Source organism: Ambystoma mexicanum, chromosome 6q (assembly GCF_040938575.1).
Source record: "Ambystoma mexicanum isolate Mex_15411 chromosome 6q, UKY_AmexF1_1, whole genome shotgun sequence".
In the NCBI taxonomy this organism is placed as follows: Eukaryota; Metazoa; Chordata; class Amphibia; order Caudata; family Ambystomatidae; genus Ambystoma; species Ambystoma mexicanum.
Window position 1 is genome coordinate 848,956,743 of NC_090937.1, and position 23,565 is coordinate 848,980,307.

The 23,565-nt window shown below is 42.1% G+C and overlaps 1 protein-coding gene across 2 annotated transcripts in view; it reads right to left on the minus strand.

Moving 5' to 3' along the window:
• The window catches only part of MARCHF1 (membrane associated ring-CH-type finger 1), a 1,944,794-nt gene that overhangs the window by 1,222,731 nt on the left and 698,498 nt on the right, over positions 1-23,565 (minus strand). The gene's annotated exons all lie outside the window — the stretch shown is intronic.

The window sequence follows — 23,565 nt, forward strand, 5'->3', positions numbered from 1 at the left end:
GTGGCATTACACATAGGACCTTATTCACTAAAGGAAAGCCCTGCATTCTGCAAGTGGGAGAATCACAAAGGTGACGCCACCTGAACACATACTTTCACACAAACTGATTCTATGCAGCGCCAACATTTGCATGAAAGGGCTAGGAGGAAAAGAGGGGCGGCTGTTGTGCAGAGTTCATCCCTGACACACAGTTCCCTAAACTGAGGCAACCCCTGCAGATGATTCCCCTCCGACTAGTATTGCCAGGTGCATGGGAAGCACAGTGGATTCAGGACTCTCTGCAGACCCGATCTGCATTTTAGCCCTGAATGGAAATGCATAACATGAGCATTCACATCATTTTTTAAATGTTCATCTCTGAAGCAGTGGAGGAAAAGAAAATATAGCATTTGAAGTGAAGACCTAGTTAGGCCTGTTATGCAAATGCACTCTGCTGTGCACCCATGTGGGCTGTGGCCAGAGTCCACAATCCGCCCGCTTGGGTTTAATTGTCCAAAACCATTTTATGTGCTGGAAAAGAACCCAACACCTAGGTGGGCATGGTGGTACTGGCTGCCAGTCCCTTACAGCAGCACCACACAATCGCTCCCGCTGCACACAAATCCCTTTTCTGAATCACAGATTTCCACAAGCGATACAAGAACAAAGTGCGAGGAGCAGTTTGCTGATCAACTTATTTTCATGAAAAGGGCAACTTGTGCTTAACAAATGGTCGTTATTGGTTCCAATCTTAAATATCCATTTGCCGGTCTATCATAAACGACTGACTGGATGAATTGTAATGGACTGGTAGACCTCTGAATGACGGCTCAATGAAACATAACCAAACACTGAGACGTGTAATCTTGCGTCTGAAATGACATCCCTTTGCAACAGACCATTGACACCATCCAATTTCATGGGCTGGTGTGTACGTGGACGTTTTATCCTGGAAATGTGTTTCCGTACTGATATTATGAAGTGGATTGAGCTAACTCCCAGAAACTGGGTTATAACCTAAGCTATTTGTTCAAGAAGGGCACGAGGTAGCAAAGCACCTCTGTGTTTCTGTACTGTCATTAATCTGCCTGTGAACAGATTATCCTAGATTAGTCATTTACAGTGGCCGCCTCTTGGCCAGAGGGTTAATCTTTCAAATGCATTTGAACATTGTAACCTTGAGAAGGTAATAATACCGCCATTATGGGGGACCCTTGCATCATGTAAATGTATTAAATGCTACCCTCAATGCTAGAAGAAACATCACTTCAAATAATGATACATATTAATGGCCTGCCCACAATTAAACTATAGTATTGAAAGTAGACATAAGCTATAATCAGCAACTTCAAGTGCTGGTGTCCCAATGCCGTTTCAATGCTTGCTATCAGAGTCTGCAGAGAGTCTTCAAATCTGCACACTAAGAACACAAGCAGCTGCCCCTATAGCACAGCATGTTTTAAAGTGATAGAATAATGTTTCAGATTGCGTGCATGCGACCTTTTCTAAACTGATGCGGAATAAAGTTTCGGAATGGCTTTGCTTTCACACCTTAGTGAACTGCTACAGTACAAGCCCTGAAAGCAGAAATGTACATGTTCTCGCACATTTTAAAAAAAGGGAAAAGCCTGCAATCCACACTGTGAATTGCCTACAGCTATGGGTGGTCACTACAACTCTGCGAGTAGTTCACAATGGGTATACCTCGGGCCCATTCAGCCTGCCTGCGATTCCCACTGTGGATGGCAAGAAACTTTGCACTGGAGAAACTGAGCTCGAGAGAGAGATGGGGTAAGCACATTCCCCTGTAAGAAATTCAGGTGGGGGAGTTTCCCGCCAGATAGCGGGAAAGGGAGATGCTGATGACCTGGTGTGTGCCCATCAGAGGTACCTGTGACCTGTGTGCCTATCTGAAAACATTGAGTTCTTTGTGATGGGCATTGACGAGCACAGGTGAGATAAACGGGGTTACACAATGGACAGGGTAGGAGTCTACGAAGTATACTAGACCTGATGAGTCATCTGAAGGGAGTGAGCATATTCTAAGGTTGTTGGTAACAGATGGGTTTGTTGAGGGATGAGAGAGCTGGGAAGGAAATAGAATCAGATAATACTCAAGACTCAGACAGCGGGGTTATGCTATTACAACCAGCAGAAATGCTACCCAAAAACAAACTGTTGCAGCTGTCCCATTTCCTTAGTGACCTTCTCATCAATACCATCTGGTCATCATGCCCAGCGCCTGGTCTTCCCTGTGGCACACTGTGCCTCCAGACACTGCCAATAAAACGTGCACATACATGCACTGGCCTCTGAGCTCTGGCTTTAGTGTGTAATCTTGTCATATAGGCTAGAGATAGATAACTGTGATCTAGAGCAAATTCTCTAACAGAGATAATCTGAACATTTGTATTATGCCAACAGTGAACAGTGTGCTAAATTTTTCAATAAATTGTGGTTTCAAATGTATCTAACTTCACATTAGAAGGACATCTCATTCATTATTAACTTCAAAGAACTGTTGGTGGAAATATACCATCCCGTCTCACTATTAAACCATTGACATGTGGATCAGTGAATAATGTGAGGTCGTCATAACCCATGACACCCTACCTTTAGGAGAAGGAACTTCAACTGGATGTAGGGTGTAAACCAAATCGAACAAATGCAGTTTAATGTCAAAAAATGTGTCCTGCAATAAAGACGCATTGGTGTGAAAGTATAATCAAAGCCTACAGTCAGTGCAACCTGTCCACAGCAGGCATTTTGACAATGGCAGTAAAATGCATGACACATATTTAAATGCTCTTATCTTACTCCATCGTTCAAGAACATATGGAGGTCCTCACCTGCTCTGATTTCTGAGCAGGCCTGCTTCCATTGAATTTCTGAGTAGGTTGTCCACTGTTCCCTTCCATCATAAGCGTCAAAGTTGAAATCCCATGCTTCTTCTGGAAGCAACAATCCGTTAACCCTTCCCCCCTTGTAATTAAAGGGAGAAACACTATGTCAATGAGTCACTAATTTAGGTGCAAGTAAATACCGTTAATCCATATAAACTCAACTTTGTTTTATTTTATTTTCAAAATGTAATTCTATTTGTTCGAACTATTTTGATGAACTATTTTGTAAAGGTTTATATAAACCATAAATAAATAAATAACTAAATAAATAACTAAATAAACTCAACTGGTAACTATTGGGCTACTCGCTTATTAGTCTTGTGAAGCTTTGACCTAAGGTCAGAGGGAATATTTAACAAGAGTGCTCTGGATCCTGGAATAATATATAGGGCTGCCCTAATAGGATGTCTACAGGAAGTCCCAAAGTAGATCGGTTCAACCATGATTCAGCTCTACAGTAGAGTGTTACACCCATTCTACTCACTGATCCAAACGCTGCAAGCATCAGCATCTCCCGAGGCCAGATTCCATCTTTAAATTGCATACACTTATGACGTATAGGAGTGTTTAGAAGTTGCATAATCTTTGATAGGTATTTGCTAATTATTTCCTCTGACTATGAATACATTCAGGATGTTCCACTGATTAATCCTGGGTGAACACCCCCCCCCCCAAATACCCCACCCATCCCGAATTCCTGTGGATTCAATTACAGGATTCATGTGAAAATATGAGAGACCACAGAAGAATCGTGATATATACTTCTCACTAGATTTCGGACAAGATCAGGAAGCCCGTACATGGATCCAGGTATCGTCAAACAATTTGGTGGAGAGCATCATGGTTATGTCCGATGTGGATTCAGGGTTGGTCCAATGGGAGGATAGCTCAGCAGAAACGTGCTCGCCTTGGAGTCAAGACGACACGAAGCAGCACAGGTTTGATCCCCGTGTCCGTGCTTAGAAACCTCTGGGTATTAAGCGCATTATATATATGAAACTAAGATACATATTCCGTGACAGCGCCTCGATGCACCCGGGCTGTGTGAGCGCTTTAAAAATGCCTATAAATAAATAAATGGTCCTAGTCAGAACGTTTGTAGCCTATATAACAAAACCAGCAGCTTCCTGTTTCCTTTGTTGGTTGAGTTTGGCTGCAGGAAGGTGAGGAAGCATTTTTTTCTTTCGGGCCTATGTGCTATTTGATATTTGAAAACGTTTTGCTTTTAGGTTGAGATTTCTTTTTAATTTACTTTGGGATCCAGGTGCTCAGGGATTTGGGAGGCCATTTTTTGTTAGCGAATCCTTTTCTTTTGCGTTGTGATTGTTACTGAAGTCGGTTAACCCTTTATTTATTCCTTACTTTTGAAGCCAGTTTATATGAGAAGCCAATTTTTTGTTAAGGATACCTTTGATTTTTTGGCTGAGAAATCTGTCGTTTTGCTCTCTTTAGGTGAACATGTTTTTGAGGGAAAATGCAAGGGAGGGAGAGGAAGGTATCTGATGTGTCACTGTCTGTGCAGAGGAGTATAGTGATATGGAAGTGCACATGGATATGGAGGTCTTACCCTCCTAACTGTAATATGAAGAGGGGGAGGCAGAGGCCCTGAACATTCTAGGGCTGAGGCAGACAGGCAATCTGCCTCCTCCAGCAGGTGATGCTGCTGAAGAAGCTGTTTCTGAGATTGGTGGTGACACTAACACAAAGGCGGGTAGGAGTCTGAGCTGATGTTGAAGCCAGTATCGCAGGGGTTAAGGAGTACAGCTAGTAGCACAGGAGTCAGGAGGAGGAAAGCCAGTACCACAGGGGTCAGGGAGAAAGCAGGACGCATTGTGAGGGTTCAAGGAAGGCCCAGGAGATCCTCCAAACGTACAGCCCCATCACTGCCATCTTCCTCTTGGGCCTGAGAGTACTTTAAGGTGCCTGTCGAGGTTTCAGCAGCGGAGGCTAAATCAGGGGAAGGGTGGTCTCTCTGCTACCCATTTACTGGGTACCTCAGCTATCCTGAAAAATCGGCAGCATTAGCACTGGGGTGTGTATGACACGTTCCATTCTCCCCAAACCCATATCAGCGATTTTGATAAGACTGCAGCAGGGGCATCCCAGGAGTGCACAGAGGAATGCTGAGGCTGTTGTAAGCACAGATTTGTCCATGCATTGAGTGATTCTTGCTCATGAAGTGACAGGATAGTACCAAACACAAAAGGGCTGGGCTATTTCCTGGTGCTATTCCAGGGTGTGTGGGAGACAGATTCAATGGCCTGGAGGACAAGGCCATGGACAACTTTGCCCTCAAGATTAGGGCATTGCACCTACTGTGTGGGCATGTCTTCAGCCATAGAGAATTGCTGTATGAGATAATAACGGGCAGTATATAGTATCATTTTAAGAAGGACCACCCGAGCGCTTTTGAGTTTCACTGTTGTGGCATAGCAACAGGAGAACTGTGTAAATCATGTTTTATTTTGTTTCTAGAGTGGGTAATTTTAATTGTTTTGCTTTCTACTTCACCCCCATAATAAAAGTAACATCAAAAGGCAAAGATTGAAATTTGGGGAACAAAATTAAAATACTAAACAATAATACCCAAGAAATTTCATGCGTAACTTGGTTGAATTTAGTATTGTTTTGGATGTTGAAGAATAAACATTCAAATGACGGTAGAATCTTGAAAATCAGATGTCCACCTTCAGGAATCGGGTGAGTGTCTTTGAACAACAATGGAATCATGACACTCAGTGAGACTGAATAGTCTCTCTATTCTCTTTTCAATAGGCTCTGCACCATTCCCGTATCTAGGGAGAGAGTCTGTACATCGGGACAGTTATCTTTCCTAACACAAGAAACACTAGTAAGTAAGGATGATTGTGAGTCTATCCTGTGTCAACAGCATGGGAGTCCTTGCTAGGATTTTGCTAAGATTGGATAGAGCTGCTTTACAATGACTCCATTCACATTATGGGCCTCAACTTAGACCGAGAGGGGTTCATCGAGCATCTCCTCTCTGTTTGGGCACAAGTCTCCTGAGAGAGCTTTACAAATTCAGTGTGACCACCCACTCCTGCCCCCAACATATTGGGCCTCATTCCGAATTGGGCGCAAAGGGATTACCGGCACTGGTAAGGACACCGGTGCCGGTAATCCCTTTGCGCCCTACTACGAGTTCCCTTAGCGGGTCCCTTCCTTAACGCATGGTCTGACCAGGCGTTATGGATGGGACCCGTAAAGGGAAATCACATCAATAATGGTACCGCAGTGTGCGGTACCGTTATTAGCTACTTCCCCATTCCCATTGATTCCTATGGGGGCTAAAATGGAATGGGGAATGGTTTGGTGAATGGGGACTTACCGGTCCCACCAAGGTCGGACTGGACCGGTAAGTCCCCCTTTCACCAAACCGGAGTCAGTACCGGTATGGGAGGCAGTCATGGCGCAAATAGCGCCATGACTACCCCCATACTCGGAATGAGGCCCATTTTCTTCTGTTCCCTGAAATCAATTCAGCTGCTTGTGTTGTGGGTGAGTATGCTTGTTCAATCAAGCTGTGTCAGCACCAATTCTTCTTCCATCTTCCATCTTACTGTTGAAGCAAGAGGTGTGTTGGATCACACAGCTAATCATACATCCACTTAGCCCACCACCTCTGCTCTGATCATCCCCAAACTGTTGTTCCAGCACGCCCAAATTGGTCTCTGTTCCCCCAAATCTGTGACCAATAACTTCATTTCAACTGCTTATGTAAGGGTGTGTGGGTGTGCGTGTGGGTGCGTGCGTGCGTTTGTGCGTGTGTGTGTTCACTCAAACTGTGCCAGTGCATATATGCAAGGTAAATTGTGGAGGTGTCTGAGAGAGAACATTACATCTCTAAAAATATCCCAAAGTCTAGCCTGCCTTTCTGTGAAATGCAAATTGCTTTTAAATGTAAAAATAGAAACTATAATCATATTCTGTTCAGTACTGCCTACAATCGCTCCAATCAGGTTCGCCCTTAAATCTTAAAGTTCAATTTCCTTTCAAAAGCTTCCTTCTTTCAGGCTCTCCATGTAAATATGTTAAATGCACAACATGCAATAATGCCCTACTTAATAATGAAAGTAAAATGCTCCAGCTCTAAAACAGACACCGAAAGTTTAATTTCCTTATACATAGTCCTTTTTTTCATCCTCTACATGTAAATATATTAAATGCACAACGTGAAGTGATGCTTTGCTTACAGGCCCAAAACCCCCACTTAGAAATGAGACTAAAGGGGGGCGTGGCTTGGCACCAAGACTGATGGCTGCCTGAACGTGCACCTCCGGCCCACGATATTTCTTCATTAATGCCCACATTGTTCTTCTAACACTTTATTAATTTTAATTTATAGCTAGCAGCTCCACTCCACATTGCATGTCGATCGATACCATTAATTTCAGTTTTATGGGCAAACTCGCTGTACTGACACAGCTGAGGAGAGACACGGGAGAGACACGGGAGGCCTCGCTTGGAAACATAGCGAGTCTCGAGAATTGGGCCTCTCGCCTTCGCCATCTGCTGGACAAATAACAGAAGGCACGAATTAAAGTGGAAAAGAAAGCTTTTCCTCAATATCTTCAACAACTGCTTCGTATTGTGGTGAGATGTCTTTAATGTTCTTGTATTCTCCCGCCGGGTTCTGACGGTCCTACGTCTCCCCAGTCTTGCACAGCTATAAACTTGGCTAGGACATTACTTTTGTCACCACTCAGAATACCACCACAGGCATTCCACCGGCCTAAACCCTATATCCTCTGAATATTACAACAGCTTGTTCAGGTGCACATTATTGCATCAGGAAAAGACCGACGGTGAAGTACTTGCACGCTCTAACAAAGACTCCCAGCCAGCTTCATCCCCAGCCACACTAAAAAGGCCCAAGAGTGACTCTCCTCCTCCATCTAGTTCATCTGACCCCAACATGGAGCTATTACTGCATGAGATAATGTCTTTAAAACCTTTCATTGAAACTACCAATCTAAAATTGTAACAACTTGACGCCAAATGGGGCGCATTCAAAAATAGAATGGAAGAAGTGGACAAAAGAGTAGGCTTGGTGGATGACCTCTCTCCTAGAATGCTGTGACTCGAAAGCACTGTTAAACAACTGCAGAGGCATAATGAAGAGCTTGACAATCGAGGGAGAAGAAACATTCTCTAATCGCTTTCTAACTACACAGAATTGCATCACTCTCACAAGAGCTCTTATTATGGCTAAATTAGACTACTGCAATATACTCTTATAAGGCACCCCTAAGAGAAGTGTGCCCAAACAGCAATTATTGCAAAATAAAGCTCTTAGAGCAGCTCTAGGGATGAAAAAGGACCATATATCACAGTCTAGGAGAGCGGTACACTGGCTACCCATAGAAACAAGAATACTCTACAAAACGCTTTCCACCGCTCATAAATGCATCACTCAAAATGCTCCCACCTACCTGAATGATTGTCTTACCCCAAAACCTTTGACCTGGCTCCTTAGGTCGAACACTAGTACTCACCTACTCATCCCCCGATTCAAGAACTCTACAACAGGAGTATCCAGTTTCCCTGTAGCAGCCCCATATTATGGAATTCGCACCCTGTGTACTTAAGCAACGAACCATCTCACTCACATCTCAAAAAACGTTTAAAAACATGGCTATTTAACAAATTCTAACCCACCTGTACTAGGGGTGCCCATACCAATGGGGCTGATGTAACTGTCCTTTGATGTAACTCTAACTGCTTAATGCTGTAACTGCAAATGCTCTAATCCTGCCAGTCTGGCCAATCTACCTGTAATTATAATGTCTCTGCTCTATTTTGTTTAAGGATTTCCTTCCTATTTTCTGTAACCAGCAAGTAATGCCTACAACTCCAATGTATCTGTAACACGCAAGTAATGCCTGTAACTAAAATGTCTCTGCTCTATTGTGTTTAAGGATATTAATCCTATTTCTGTAACCAGCAAGTACTGCCACAATTGTTTAACCTATGCTATCATACCTCCGGGTTTGGGCGTATTAACAAATGTAAAAAATGAGTTAAATAAGTAAATAAATAAATAAGTATCTCAGGCCTCCCTACAGGCTGTGAAGGTAAAGACGCCATTGTGTTCCTGCAGAAAATGCTTACGGCACTTCTCCATATTCCACCAGGCATTGTCCTTAATATTCAACGTGCACACAGAATTGGGCACGTGAAAAGCTGCTCATTCACATCATCCCACGCCTCGTACTCTTATTTTCTTATTATTGGAATACACACAGCTGCAGTTCATTATATCCAAGGCAAAGTAAAAAAATATTCTTAACTGGCAAGGTAACAGGATATACATATCTCAAGATGTTGCTCGAAAGACTGCACAGTGACAGAAAGAGGTTCTCTCTTATCGTCCTGCCCTGAAACAACTCAACATCAGATATGGTCTTTTTCACCCCTCTTCCTTCAAAGTCACACATAATGGAGAACGTCTGCCTTCGATGACCCTGCAGATCTCAAATCCGTCATAAGATCCCTCAAAGCTGACAATATGGATACCTCATCACCACCTACGCCTTCTATCTCCGGCACCTGAATCGCCACCGAGATTTTTCTACCTTATTATTGTATTGTTCCTGTTTTACACTGCGGGCACTGGATCCATACTATGTTACATTTGATATAGGTCGTGGGTGCGGTTGTTGTGGTTTGGGTGCCCCTGACCCTGTATGACTCATTTAGAAGTCTGGTTAGCCGTCACCTAGTTATCAAATTCACTCTGCTTATTCGTCTGGGTTTTCCTGACTCCTATTTCAACCCCTATATATTATTACTTCATACTCTCTACATCTTTCTCTGTATCTCTTATCTTATCACAATGTTATAATGTCAGGTCTGTGTCTCCCCATCTCCCGTATGTATCCCACCTTTATGTCGAGCTGACCCTGAAATGGCACATTATACTAGCGTTGACATTAATATGCATTTTTTCCTATTACTTTATGATGGGTATCGCTCACATTTTTATCGCTATCTTTAGCATTTATTGTTGTACATATTTATCTTTCAAAACATCTGTATTAGATCATGAATGGATTTAAATGAATATCCTGAAATGTGAAAGGGATTAATAACCCAATTAAGAGATGTAAGGTCCTCTCACATCTCAGGAGATTTGGTCCCTCTTTTGCCTGCATCCAGGAGACCCATTTATCCATGACTGAATGCATGAAATTCAAATCCTACTGGGTACAACATGTGATTGCCAGTCCTGCTCCAGCAAAGAAACATGGTGTAGCTATACTCATTAATAAGAACTTTCCCTAGAAGATTGTGAATCAAAATACTGACAATGATGGTAGGTGGGTCAAACTGCAAATATGTGCTGTCATATCTATTATGAACATATATGGTCCCACTGGGCCGGATCCCATTTTTTGGGATTCCGTGAAACAAAACATCTTACAATCAGATCTCACTAACCTAGTATTTTGGGGTGACCTCAATGATGTTCTCGAACCATTCATGGACAGGAGATCCAGATGCACCTTCCGAGGCTCCAAGTCCCACGATTAATTTATTTGATGCATTACAGAGACTGGTTTGGTAGACACCTGGAGAATCTCACACCCCTCAAACTTTGATTTCACATTTCATTCACTACCCCATGACTCCTTCTCTCGGCTAAACTATATTTTTATTACCAAGTCATTGTCACACACAATTGTTGACCCTCATATTGCCAATATTATCATTTCTGATCATGCTCCTGTTATCACCACCTTTGACTTTCTTAATATCCACAAACACTGCAGCAGATGGTGCTTTAATAGCATACTGTTACAAGATGATCAATTCATTGAGTCCTTTACCAGCTTCCAGCAGCAATTCTTCCTTGACAACAAAGATGAAGACACCTATATGGTTAACAACTGCAATACATTCAAAGCTACATTGAGAGGTCATACGATTCAGTATGTCAGTAGAAAGAAGAAAGAAAATAAAAGGGAATTATATGGATTATTTCTTGAACTCTCTAAAGCTGAGAAAATGTAATTCCAGCCCCCCGTGCAGCCTACACTTCACAGTGTTTTATCATTACATATGCAAATCAACAAAAAACGTACAGAACAAGCATCTAACACCATCTTTAAGTTCAAATCCAAGATATAACAGAACTCCAATAAGGCAGGGAAAGCGCTTGCTTCCCATCTTAAATCACACAAAGAAAAAACCTGTATCTCACATAATACAAAACAAAGCTGGTACTAACGTTACTAACTCCGAGAAGATTCTGGATGTCTTTAAAAACTTTTACTCTAATATTTACTCACCAGATGCTACTTTCACACCTGAAAACCTGCACTCTTTCTTTCAGAACATTAATAGAGACTTATCCCCAAGTGGATCTTAGTAGTCTTAAGTGCCAAATATCTACTGAAATCAATCAGTCAATTAGAGATCTCAAGACAGGCAAAACACCTGGTACAGATGACCTTTCTCCAGAGTTCTTTCACCACTTTTCCAATATCCTATCCCCAAACTCAAATCACTCTTCACCTACTTTGCTAACAACAAAACTTCATTTGGGTGATTCCCAGATGCCACCTCAATCCTCTTTCCTAAATCTCTAAAAGACTCTCATCTCGCTAAACATCACAGGCCCATCTGCCTAATAAACGCTGTATGCAAGACATTTCCAAGAATACATGCTAATAGTATCAAATCTTACCTCCCCAAACGTATCAAAGCTGATCACGTAGGTTACGTAAAGGGAAGAAACATCTCTTCAAACGAAAGATTCTTACTCAATGCCATCCATCACATTACGAAAAATAAAGCAGACAAATAAGATTACGCTGCCATTGCGCTTGACGTCAAAAAAGCTTTTGATCGGGTTTGCTGGGAATTCTTGTTCCAATCTTTAGGATGGCATGGTTGTGGGGAGGGTTTCATCTCATTAGTTAAACTTTTATACTCCAATCCCAAATCCTCTATCTTTATTAATGGTCAATCATCTTCTTATTATCCCCTTAAAAGGGGCACTAGACTAAGCATCACCTATTTTATATGTATTATCTTGCAAACCTCTATTACAACATATTAGAAATGATACTCAAATCCCTCATGTAACTTCTGGTAATCAAGATTTCAAAATTGCTGCATATGCTGATGATATTCTCATCCTCTTAAAAAACTCAAAAGATCACATACCATCTTTAATATCAATCTTAAATAAATTCTCTTTAGCCTCTCGATATAAACTAAATAAGGACAAGACAGAAATCTTACCTCTCAACTCATTCTTCCTCAAACATGAAATTAACATGTTTAGCTTCAAGTGGTGCGACAACTCACTCAAATATCTTTTACACTACTTCCACCAAAAACAAAGTTTGCATCTCCCCTCCATAGACTTAAGGCCATTACCTCTCTCTGGTCTCCCTTATATCTTTCTTGCTGGGGGTGTCTCAAAACTATTAAGATGATGCTTTCACCTATTATTCTTGACTACCCACAAATGCTTCCAATTCCACTCCCCATAGCTATTCAATTTCCTTTGGGGCTTTGGCAAACATAAGAAAATTCCTATCAGCAAACTTAGAGCCCCCTTCATGCATGGTGGTGTCAAGTTTCCAGATTTCAAATGTTACCACAACGCATTTCTAGTTAAACAATCATGCATCTGGCGTACTTCTGCTGAAACCGAAAACCTCCCTTCCTGGTATATGCTTGAAAAAGAATTGATTGCCACTATCAAAAATCGAGATTTAATATATGTTTGGATCTTTCTCATCTAAGCTCACCAGACCAATCAAAGCTGCTGTCTCTGCCCTTCGCACCTTTCTCTTCTATTCCACTCCATCGCTGACTTTTAAGTTCTCACCATTCTTATGGAACAACAAACACATTACATTTAATGTCAAGTCATTTTTTAGAAAGTCCTGGATTGATAGGGGTATAAGATTAATTAATCAAATTTATCACCCTACAGGTTGGGAATCCTTCCAAGACCTCAAAAGGAAATTCTCATTACCCTCATGCAACTTTGGCTTTCATAACAAATGAGTTAATGCATGCCTCAATAATTTTGATAATTTTACTCAAAATGAACTTATTCCCAACCCCACAAGAATCCTCCCAATGTCAAAGCGTCCCAATTGTATAAGTCATTGGGAACTAAAGACTACCACAATGATAGATGGTCTATCCAAGTTCAATGGGAAGCAGATTATGGGCAACTGTATGATGACACAACCTGGGAATCACTCTGGACTAGTGTCAAAACTATTTCCACAGAGGCCAACATATCGCACAATCTATTTTTCTTTCTACACAGAGCCTTCTTAACCCCAATGCAGTGGTTGAAAACTAGATTTGGCACAGATGGACGCTGTTGGACTTGTGGTGATATTTGTGGATCCTGCAGTCATATGTTCTTCCTATACCCCTTTGTTCATTCTTTCTGGCATGGTGTATGGTCTCTCCTGAATATCATTTTCAAAATCATTTACCTCCTAACCTTTACAAACATATTCCTAGGCAGTAAAGCCCTTGTTCTCTATGACTTATTGATCTCAATTGCCATCAAACTCTTCACTGCCAATTGGAAGGATTCTAAAAACCTATCAGTCAAGGGTTGGTGGAATAATGTTTGTCACATTCACAGATTGGAACACTTCATGGCAGTGCATCTTGATGTTAGAGTCAGGCATGATCTTAAATGGACTGTTTTTAATGAATATCTATCCTTTCACAATGTGTCAACTCATGGTTTATGAATTGCCAGTGCTTCCATGCCTCAAAGGATGTTCACATGTTTATTCCAACCATTTATACCCACTTTATGAATATTGCTAATGCTCCCCCCTCCCCTCTCTCCTTCTGTACCCGTTCGGTCTTTGTACATCCTCCCCTTGTCAGTTCATCATTATCATCATTGGTTGATTGAATCATTAACTCTCTAACTATGATGTCATCACTACACTGTTGTAACTTTTCCATTGTTAAGTTACATCATTTCCATAGCAATGTTATGCTATTTCTTTTCCAGCTTATCAGTTCATGGAAAATTACCCTTGTATGGATCTAATCATCCGTTTCTCTGGAATCATTTTCAAATGTTCAATAAAAATCATTAAACAAAAAAAAAAGAAACAAGACTAAAATGATCCAGCTCCCAAATAGCAACAGATACCAGTGAACACTACCCTCCTCTCCCTCTGAAAGATTTCAGACGAGCTCTTCTATACATAACCTGGGGAATCTGCCAGTGCAAATTCATTAAACCAATCCATTAAATTTTCAGGAATTTCGGTGGATAGAGGAACAGGCTTGCTCAAAGGAGATCCTTATGAAATATTGCATGCTGGAGGAGGACCTGTAGCTACTGCCAGCTGACTGTGACAACGATAAGGATCTCCTGTGCTTGCCCCTAATTAGTCTGACAGTATATCCAACACTGTGCCTGGACAAAGAGCTATGTTCACGTGTGAAACATGTGCTAGCAACTTTCAGTAAAAACGTTCCTTTCAACCACAGTAAACAGAGGGAAAACCATCGACATAGGCTACCACCTCAAACATCAACAGAATGCTGTATGTTTTCAAATCTCTTAGAGTTGTGACTGTGTTGGGAGGGGATATTCACCTTGCATGTTTACTGTACTGGCTTAAAAAAAAACATGTTGCCTCCTACAACATTCCCACCAACCATTTGACTTGCTCGCACAAGTCTCATCAGCCCTTTGCCCCTTGCTTTCTAGAAAGAACAATTTGCAAAGGTTGAAATACTTGTGGTTTCCGCATAGGACAGCATAGGTCAGGAAGAGTAATCCAGATGTGGACCCCTTGCTCTCTGTGGCTAGAAAGACAGAGCAGCACAGACACAGTGCAGATGATTCCAACGCACTCTGAAACATGTGCCCGGTGTCCGGGTGATGCTCTTATGCAGATGAAACATGTCTTGCATTTATTTTTGTGCAAGATTGCCCCTTTGAGTGGGAACAGACTGATGTGCATAAATGTATTCCTTGATAAGGTGCAGTGAAATAAAATGAGATTGTAGACCTTCCTGAGAGGCAACTGCTCCAAAGACAGATGGTGGGTGCAGCAATCAGAAGCAGCTTTATTTTTGGTAATGTGTACAGATCCCCCATCTGCCTCTGTCACCACCTCTATGCACTGTGCCCCACGCAGCCATGTGTGATCACAGGGAGGGAATCACCCTATTGGTGGCTGTGCCCGCTAGCAATATCCTCCATCATTCTTTGAAAGAGAAGTGCAGCATCTCTGCTTGCTGGCCCAAGCATGCATTTCCATTGGCCCAAGGGAAGGGGTTTCTGGAGGGATCCTGCATGAGAAAGGGCAAAGTGATGCTGCTCTCAGTTTAAACACGTTGCTGTAATGGACGACCAGGTCACAGGTGAAAAAATCAGTGAATTAATCTGCCGCACCCACTTGCTCATCCTCATAACATTTCACAGTGAAAGCAAGTTTGCAGACGTGAGATAGGATGAGCCGGGCTGTTTAATTTTGGAGTCCCTTCACTCTCTATGCCTTTCCTAACTTCCCAGCACAGCTGTCATAGGCAGTGAACGAGAGGATTAAATGCGGTCAGGAAGGCAGGCAGTGCTTCAAGTGGGGGTAAGAAATCGAGGTGGGGCTAGAATGCATCATGATGTGAAGTTTGGGGGTGGGGCCTAAAAAGGGTCTTGTGCAGCCTCACATCCCAAGTAGCTAATAAAGCTTTAAAAGAGGATTGGCTTGTGTAATTAAAATAGTGACCTAACACAGCCAATCGAGTGTACACACGTGCAATGAAATGGCCAAAGGTCTGGTGTAAAACATGTATTTAAATATGGTTTCTGTGTGTAAGATTTTGACCAAAATAAATATATTCAAATAGGAAACAGAACATTAAATGAAAGAGGTCAGTACACCATGCAATCGCACAGTTCTTCTGAATGAAATCCATTATCTATATGTACTAATTAAAGCATTCTAATGATAATAGTTTAATACAATGTGTGGCAAAAATCAAACAATGTATTCTATTATCATTTCCCTTTCCTGTTTGAAAAGTAACTAATTTCTTTAACTGATGTGGTGATTCTAAACATTACTGAAGGTGACATCTACTGGCAAATAGCAGTATTGCCACTCATATTTTTAAAGAAATGTGATAAGGGAGGCCAATTTGGAGAGCCCTGGCTCATGGGCAATATTTGGAGACTGCCAGGGCCGAGTCCGGGCTAGCCCTGGACCAATTAAAGCCCTGAAGGCAGGTACAGGAGAGCAGGGATGGAGTGTGTATCTCCTTTCAGCAGGAGGGTGTAACGGTGTCTCAGCTCACCTCCTAAAGCACTGTATGGTCTGGCACTTTTTTTCCAAGTCATAATGGTAGACGCCTTAGTGAAATGGTGTCAGGCAACCTCTTTGCTGCCACTTGCATTTCAGAACATGGAGTGTTTCCAACTCTCTGAAACGGACGTGTGGTGTAGGAAGAACTGTTTAATTAAATGTTTTACACGCATCATGTTAATTTTGTAGAGGATAAAGGATATAAGACGAAGAAGAGAAAAACAACAGTTAAGTATGTATTTATGATGCTCTGGGGTAATTATTTGGTACTTATTTTATTGAGCATACTAAATCTCTCCATTTCATCTGATTTATTATTCAAACATATGGTACACATGATGGCATGAAAATGCTAATGAAGCATTCATAGCTGTAAACCTTTATAGGTTCTCATAAATGGGACTACATCTTACGATCACCAACTTTACAACCATCATTCACAATGAAAGCTGCTCCAATCATGTGCAAGCATTAAAACAAAGAGTTCAGTTCAATCAAGAAATCTTTGCTTATGCTCTTTCATCATCTGTAGAATTAAGTGTCCTCTTTCGTCAGTGTTGGTCAATATTGAGTTATTTATAATTATACACCTGTTATTTAATGCCTGCCATCCTCTTTACCATTTGCCTGCAATATATGGTCGCCATAATCAAGACCCTTTTGAAGCAATTGCACATGTATGTCTGTTAATACACATATGGAAATGTATAATTTGGCATTCAGTGGGCTTAGCAAAAACTCATTAACTTTTGAATGTATGCATTTGAAATCATTTTCCATAAGTGCAAGTGAAAAATTTAACAAACTCAGCTAATTTATGAGTTCTTAATTGAATGGTGGGTGTTCATTTTCAGCAAGCACGGGATGCAATTGCACATTGGGTGACAACCTATCTGTTTTTACCATGGATACAGCATAATGTAGACAGACCATTTGCCAATTTTCTGTGCAAAAGCCTTTGACCATCATCATCTGTCTATAATTTCAGCTGAGGGAGAGTATACACAAACAATGGGCCTCATTACGACCCTGGAGGTAACCATGGCGCTATGCCTCCAAAACCTTACCGATTCCACCATGGTGAATGGAGCAATTCCCGCCCCATTCCAAGGTTGGCAGGGGCGGTAATTCCCCATTCATCATGGCCCTTCCCCATTCGCATTTTAGCCCCCATAGGGCTCAATGGGAATGGGGAAGTCGGTAATAACGGTACTGCAAATTGCGGTACCGTTATTATCTCTAAAGTCCCTTTGCGGGTCCCGTCCTTAATGGCTGGTTTTACCAGCTGTTAAGGGAGGACCCACAAAGGGAACTTGTAATAGGGTGGTAAGGGATTACCAGTACCGGTTCCCTTACCGCTACCCGTAATCCCTTATCGCCCGGGTCGTAATGAGGCCCATGAATCTTTGGCCACCCATGGATAATAAGGCTATCTACCATTGGTGAAAACGTTATATGAGGGCAGTGACAGAAGAAGCTGTCCTATCGGCAGCCTCCTCATAATCTGATAGTGCCTGTGAACGTATTTATTTTAATTTGTATAATGCGCCACACACCAAGAGGTCTGAGAGCGCAACATAAAAGGACAGACACAAACATCATATAAAAAAAATCCATGAACCAAACCAAAGTCGAGTAATCAACAACAGGAATCCAGGAAACATTATAGGACAGGTGACCAATTGCAACTATAAATCAGAACGGAAATGACATCTGAGCCTAACCATTCTATCCAGTTCTATAAAATCTAGCTAGCGTCCACCACCAACTTCAAAATAGGTGAATCCTCAGAAAGGTCTTTGTAAGGACTCCAAAAGAGAGGGAGATTACTACCCCATGCCCCACCAAGACACAATCCCTGAATGACTTCCATAACTGCTCCTGCGTCTCGGATGAGTGTCACTGATCCGAGACAGGTGTGAGGAGCAGGAACTACAGATAGTGGGAATGATGTCTTCAGACTTGCTGCTACCACAACACTGTGACAGGCGTCTGTATATGGTCAATGAATGCAAATGTCCACCTGTCTGAGCTTTGGAAAAAGATGGAGATTGTAAAACCGCTACTCTGGTGGAAGCATATTGAAATAGTGAGAGAAGAACTCAGAAACTTGGGAATAGATGCCAATTGAAGAAGGCAGATATCACGCACGAATTGGGCAAGACCAATTGATTGACCCCAGAGTGGGGAGCAGCCATCATAGAGAGAGGTGAATTCAAAGTTCAGCCTACACAAACGGAAGTAAATAACACTGGGAGCAGAGTAACACAGCCCCAGACAAAAAAGGAAGAGATCTCCAGTCTATAAATAATTTCGAAAAGCTCATGCCCGACCAGAGAAACTGACCAGTGACTGCAAGGTTTGATTGCACCGACATTAAAGAAATTGCCTGTCCTGAAGAGGGAGAACATTAGAGAGTGAGACACCAGGGATGGCGTCTTAATAAGGCTCTAGCCAAGACATACGTAAACATATCTATCGGACATCAAAAGAAACCTGTCCAGTTTCTATTCCATCGTGTATAGATCAACACGTATATACCTTCGAGGATGTTTTTAAAATACGCTTTCTATTGTATATGAAATACCCACGGTCGTGCATTTTGATATGCACAGCAACACTGGATCTAAGATCGAAGCACTGTGAGAGTACATACCCTTCGTGTGGCACACTGATGTGGCTCTTTCCCCGCAAGGTATTTATTACACAAAGGTGTTACAAGGAGCATGGCCACACATAAGCAATGGCCCATGTCAAGGACTTCTCAAAAGGTGGTTTTAATCTTCAAATGGCCGAAACCACATTTTTCCCGGTAGCCTTTAAATTAAGAAACACGTTGAGGATATTCTGACAGATAACAGAATTATAAAACCTAGTGCATGGCGTCCGTAAAGACGTTCATGAGCATCACTAAAAGGGAAACAATGTTGACGCTGCCGCCCTTTTAAGGTATTCAGCAATTATGCCACTTGGCCCTCCCACTGCACTGCTGAGAGCATGGCATGCCAGCGTCACTGCAAACAGTGGGGACCAGCACAAGTGAGTGTGTCACCTCAACTCTATGGGAAGGCAAACAGACCTACTTATTATGTGGTGCCTTCAGCCAATGTGCACTATGCATTGGAGAATGCCACACATTGCTTGTCGCCCTGAGATCTACTGCAATACTTGCAGAGGAGTGTTGTGTGAAGGGGTAAGCAAACATGCCTTCCCTAGCCAGACACAAACTGGAGGGCAAATACAGGTGCCATTATATGGAGGTCTGTTTGGTGACACCAAGGGCCCATTAATGGCTTCAAGGCTCCTGAGTTAATTGTGTCTGCAGAATGCAGCAAGGCAATGACTGATAGCCAGTCTGAAACGCCCATAGTGATGAGCAGGGACAGGAGGAGAGCAATGGGGCGTTCACACCGTTGGGCAAGCCAGGGTAACTTTCTTCTGAACCACGTGACATACGACACACGTATCAACCAGTGACACTTATGGGAGGAAGTTACAATGGATACCTATGGACTCGGCCTGCTTGTGCCACGTTTGAGAGTGATGCAGATTCGATAAACCAGCCTGATTTGACATCCAGTGCAGAGTGCGCTCTTCCTTGTAACTCTGTAGGGTTTAGAAAGTGGTGGTAAACATGGTGCCGTGCTTTTACCACACCCTTTACCCTGCTCGGAACTTAGAACATGAACCCCTTTGACTTTATGGGTTACTTTGATTAATGTATTCATAAATATCAGCATTTTCGTATTTAGAAATTTGACTGAAAATGTTATTTGGAGAACCTGTACTTTAAAAAAAAAATGATAACTTGCAGCACTCCAAAATAGGACTTTAGCTGTAGTTTAATGTGTGGCTCTTTGTCGAAACCTGAAAAGGTTTACCCTAGTACCTTATGAGTTGTATACACCAAACGTATTTTTAAAATTACAGTTTCGTTGTGTTAAGCACGAACCTAACTTTGAGGTGCAAATAAGCACGATTCACAGCAAGTGGGACTGACCAGTTCACCAGATAGTCGTTATGGGCAGAAGAGCGCAGTGTGGAGGGATGCTGTACGAAGTCACCGACGATAAAGAAGACTATTTAGAAAGCACCAGGGGGAGGGGTCAATGGGGAGTAAGGAGGCTTTCATTCTCTTTATGTGTACCAACATTTCTGAAGACGTGCTGTGCGAATAGGAGTGTTGTTTTAGTTTTCAACTTAATTCCAGTAATCTCCAGTCATCTCAGGTCAAGCTAGATTCGGGGTGTGATGGGGATGTGTTACACATCTGGGGATTGGAGGTGTGAGGGGGCCTGACCTGTTCTTCTTCTGGCACCCTGAGATTTCCAGACTTGCAAGACCTTTGTTCCCAAAACATGCGGGTTTTATTGGCACTGTAGTGTGACCTTTGATGGTGAAGGTTTTTTAGGCGATGCAGCATGTCTTATAAAGAATGATTGTGTTCAGGCTGGGTCGTGAGCGTTGACTATGGTAGGGGTGATAGTATTGTCCTTTTACTTTGAATGAAGTGTGCACCTTCTTGAAACATTGCCATTAAGGAGTGTGGGGAACCTTGGAAGGCCTCTGAGGAACGTACTTGTTCCATCACAGTCGAGAGAACCAGGATGTGTGCTGCATCCTGGACGTTGGGTTCAGGAAGCTAAGGTTTGATCTTGCAGAGTTATCCTCATTGCAAACATGTTGGGACTTGTGTTTTTGCTTTCCATGCCTGGAGGGTGAACTGTAAGTTGATGTGGAAGCCAAGTGAGGCTAAGAAGCATTAAAGGTTCAGTGCATCCAACCATGTTTCGACACGGGTATAGGAGAGCCAAGAGAGCTGTTGGAAAGATGTAACCATTGGATTTGATGGGCTGAGTTTGGGAGGCACTGATGGCATCTAGGATGCAATGAGGGGTGGGAACCATCATAGATGCTGCACATACTTGGTCCAAGACTCTTTTGCTTTCTGTTGGTATCTCCACATTTTGTTGTGTGGGAACTCCTTTCTCGACTAGCATGTCGCAGAGTGGATAAATAGGGTGCAGATTGTGGCCAAAAGGGTAGGTACCTGGTTGATCGGGGGGGGGGAGGGGGTTGGAGCACGTCTGCAAATGTCCATGTGACTGCATTGATGCCAAATGGACAGGGGTGGCAAGAGCCAACAAAAGATGTTCACCCCAATTCTCGAGGCCTTCCAGTAAGATGGTAGGAAATTTGTAAAGTCTTTAATGAGAGCAGGAGGAAAAGTAAAGCAAAAAAATGAAGTAACAACCATTATTGGAGTCCTTCCAAGGAACTATATGAGTTTAGCAATTTCCCTGAGAAATCAAGCAAGCCCAATTTTAGACTTAGCTGTGTGGTGGATAGGCCGGTGGTTAGTCCCTTCCTTAAAATAATGGTACCAATTATGACATTTTAGACCCCATAATTATGGTTGAATTGTGAAGTGATATCTTTTCATCAGATGCACTCTGCCCTCACGAAAAACAATAGGACACATCACACCATTTTTGTTTCACAGGTTAAATTAGGCCCAAATGAAACATAAATATTGGCAATTATATAACTCATGATCCAGGAGAAATATACATCATACACTTTTCCAGGTGATAGAATTGCAATCAAATCTGCTGTGACAGACACTGTATTAATGCATACCCTGTCAAATTATTATAATATATGGTGCCTGTTGCCAATGCTTGGTACAGTATATAGTTATACTGTAGAAGCCTCCCCGAGTGGGGATGTGAATGCCATACTCCTGAGGAGGGAGCAAAGTTGAATTTTCCGATTTGGTACAGATAAGAATGGATTAAAGTATTCCTTGGCAACAGCTGACAACATTATATTAATTCATTGGGGTCCACTAAGCCACACTTGCCCTGTAAATTATAATCAACTTTAGCACACTTTCTAGGAAGCAAGTGCCATGTATAACTGATTGACAAGAGGTGCTTTTTTAAATATAATGCTCCCATGATGTAGCGGTGTATTCACATAAATGTTTCCAAGCGTAAAGCAGCACCTGCTCTTTATTTATTAATATGTGATCCATAACACATAAAGAGAAACCAAAGGAAAACCTTTGAAATCGATGACTGTGATGAGCCGCAAAGTAGTACCAACTCTTGGTCTACTACGGTGTAGAACATAAGCACATAAAGGAAAACAACAGAAAGGATCTATGATATACACTTTTTGTATTGTGCACTAGATACGTATTTGGATCCTTTCTAATTTCGAGGCTTATCGACTTCACACTACGCAACATGGCACCCTCCTTCACTAGTATCTGGAGGAATTACGCAATATTTCACCAGATGGGATGACGCCATTACATCCATCTGGGTTTTTCTACTTTTAAACATGTCTGCGAAGGACCGACTCATTTGGTTCATTGCAGCATCTTTGGATGTAAGACCAGCATCCTTTACAGGTGAGAACTAACTGTGCCGTGTTGTTTTGCTAGATACAAATGATCAGGTAAAGGAGTAACATGAAGCATTTTATTTGCATGTTTTGCTTTGTTGTTTACCTTTTTTCTCTATATAGCAGACAAAACAATGAACTAATGTTGGAGTAGTGTGAGTGTGTTACCTCTCCCCTTACCATATTTCAAAATAGGTTTTTCTGAGCCACACCTAATGTTGTTGATTCATTATGCAAAAGAAAAATATACATAAGGACATTTTTTGAATCATATATTTGGGGATTTTATGAACTTGTGTTGTTTAAAATGTACACTTAGAATTTGTATTTGAGAGACACACACTATGTTGAGGATTTGTTTATTTGTTCTCTATCCACTTTTTGGATCGCCGGCACATCACCTCTCACTATGCACCACATTCTTTAAAGGTGATTTTAGTTTTTCCTACAGGGTTAGAGTGATATGTTAATGTTAATGTTAATATTAAAGGACATTTGTACCGCGCACTATCACCACCGTAGTGGTCCCTTGGTGCTCTGGCGGCTCTGAACGAGGAGGGGAGGTTGAGTTAGTGGGAGGAAGCAGGAAAAGTGCAAGAGAGCAGTGATGTGCTGTTGGCGGCCTCAGCCCGGTGGGTACGTTGGCTGGGCCTGCGGTGTTTGCGGCCGGTAGTCGTCGTGTACTGTTGTGCAAGGCTATATGTGTTTTTGTTTTGTTGTTGCAATGTAGTGAAGTTTGTGCGGTTTGTTGTGCTGTAGGTTTTGGTTGTGTTTCATTTGGAGTTTGAGAGGTGTATGCAGAAAGGGAAAATTGTTAGTAGGGTTGGTTAATTTGCATGTCTATCCTGAATTGAAGCGCTCGGCTTGCGTAGTCTCCCCTGTTGCGGCTCCGTCCAGATCTGGGTCTGACTGGCATACAGGTTCCATACTCC